This window comes from Elephantulus edwardii, unplaced genomic scaffold, assembly GCF_000299155.1.
Source record: "Elephantulus edwardii isolate Elephantulus edwardi_28Jun2011 unplaced genomic scaffold, EleEdw1.0 scaffold00542, whole genome shotgun sequence".
Taxonomy (NCBI): Eukaryota; Metazoa; Chordata; class Mammalia; order Macroscelidea; family Macroscelididae; genus Elephantulus; species Elephantulus edwardii.
Window position 1 is genome coordinate 285,663 of NW_006400292.1, and position 2,278 is coordinate 287,940.

Here is a 2,278-nt window from a genome sequence, read left to right on the forward strand (position 1 = left end):
GGTAGTACAAAAACAGATGGCATTCATGCTGGGCCGACATGGGGTGTTCCTGGAGCTGAGTGAAGATGTCGAAGAATATGAGGACCTGACAGAGATCATGTCAAATGTGCAGCTCAACAGCAACTTCTTGGCTTTAGCTCGGGAGCTGGACATCATGGAGCCCAAGGTGCCTGATGACATCTATAAAACCCATCTAGAGAACAACAGATTTGGAGGCAGTGGCTCTCAGGTTGACTCTGCACGCATGAATCTGGCCTCCTCTTTTGTGAACGGCTTTGTGAATGCAGCCTTTGGTCAGGACAAGCTGCTAACTGATGATGGCAACAAATGGCTTTACAAAAACAAGGACCATGGGATGTTGAGTGCAGCTGCATCTCTTGGCATGATTTTGCTATGGGATGTGGATGGTGGCCTCACCCAGATTGACAAGTACCTGTACTCCTCTGAGGACTATATCAAGTCTGGAGCCCTTGTGGCCTGTGGCATTGTGAACTCTGGGGTCCGGAACGAGTGTGACCCTGCTCTGGCACTGCTCTCAGACTATTTCTTCACAACAGCAACACCATGAGGCTCGGATCCATCTTTGGGCTGGGCTTAGCCTATGCTGGCTCTGGGAATGTCCTGAAGGTGCAGTGGCTGCTCCACATCTGTAGCGAACACTTTGACTCCAAGGAGAAGGAGGATGATAAAGACAAAAAGGATAAAAAGGACAAGGACAAGAAGGAAGCTCCTGCCGACATGGGAGCACATCAGGGAGTGGCTGTGCTGGGCATCACCCTGATTGCCATGGGGGAAGAGATTGGTGCTGAGATGGCACTACGGACCTTTGGCCACTTGCTGAGGTATGGAGAACCTACACTCCGGCAGGCCGTCCCTTTAGCCCTGGCCCTGATCTCTGTTTCAAATCCACGGCTCAACATTCTGGATACCCTTAGCAAATTCTCTCATGATGCTGACCCAGAAGTGTCCTACAACTCCATCTTTGCCATGGGAATGGTGGGCAGTGGTACCAATAATGCCCGTCTGGCTGCAATGCTGCACCAGTTAGCCCAGTATCATGCCAAGGACCCCAACAATCTCTTCATGGTGCGCTTGGCACAGGGCCTGACCCATTTGTGGAAGGGTACACTCACCCTCTGTCCTTACCATAGTGACCGGCAGCTTATGAGTCAAGTGGCTGTGGCTGGGCTGCTTACGGTACTTGTCTCCTTCTTGGATGTCCGAAACATCATCTTAGGTAAATCACACTATGTACTGTATGGGCTGGTGGCCGCCATGCAGCCCCGGATGCTGGTTACATTCGATGAGGAGCTGCGACCATTGCCAGTGTTTGTCTGCGTGGGCCAGGCAGTGGATGTAGTGGGCCAAGCTGGCAAGCCCAAGACTATCACAGGGTTTCAGACACACACAACCCCCGGGTTGTTGGCCCATGAAGAGAGGGCAGAGTTGGCTACAGAGGAGTTTCTTCCTGTTACTCCCATTTTAGAAGGTTTTGTTATTCTTCGGAAGAACCCCAACTATGACCTCAAAGTGACCATCAGGGGTGATGTGTCAATGAGCCATCCTTCTTGCAGCTAGGGTGGACCTTGCTCCAGACCTGGGGGGATTGTTACCTCCTGGGGATTCTTTTGTTACTGTGCGAGATACCCTTACAGAATAAAGATCTTTCTTTCCCCACCCCCCCCCAAAAATATGAAGGAGAGATCAAGATATTCCCAGAAAAACAGAACCTAAAGGTGTTTGCAAAAACAAGATCAGTGTTGCTGCCGGAAACACTGAGAGACATCCTTCTTACAGAGGTGACCCAGAAAGCCGGATGCACTAAAGTAACTAGCAACAACACCAAAAAGAATACAGCACAGTGACAGCAATAAAACTGTGCCTCTCAATAATAACACTGAATGTGAGTGGTTTAAATGCACCACTGAAGAGAAAAAGAGTAGCAGATTGGATAAAAAACCAAAATCCGAGGGCGACGCAGCGTGAGGGCGAGGCCGCCAGCCGGGGGAACGCCACCGCCAGACCGGGGAACACCAGGGGAACGCATGCCGCCGCCAGCCGGGGGAACGCACACCGCCACAGCCAGCCAGGGGGAAAGCACACCACCGCCCGCCAGACCGGGGAACGCCGCGAGAGGGACCCGGAAGAGACCCAGGAAGAACAGCAGCCAGCCACCTGCCGCGGAACTCCAGAGGAGCGAAGACTGCGAGACCCCAGAGGAGCGAAGACTGCCGGACACTGTGGGACCCCCCTGCAGCTCACACCTGTGTGACCCTTA

General features: G+C 52.6%; 1 pseudogene; it reads left to right on the top strand.

Annotated features, from left to right (window-relative positions):
- LOC102873786 overlaps window positions 1–1,578 on the top strand; it is a 2,472-nt pseudogene extending 894 nt beyond the window's left edge.
- Window positions 1,579–2,278: the final 700 nt, after the last annotated feature.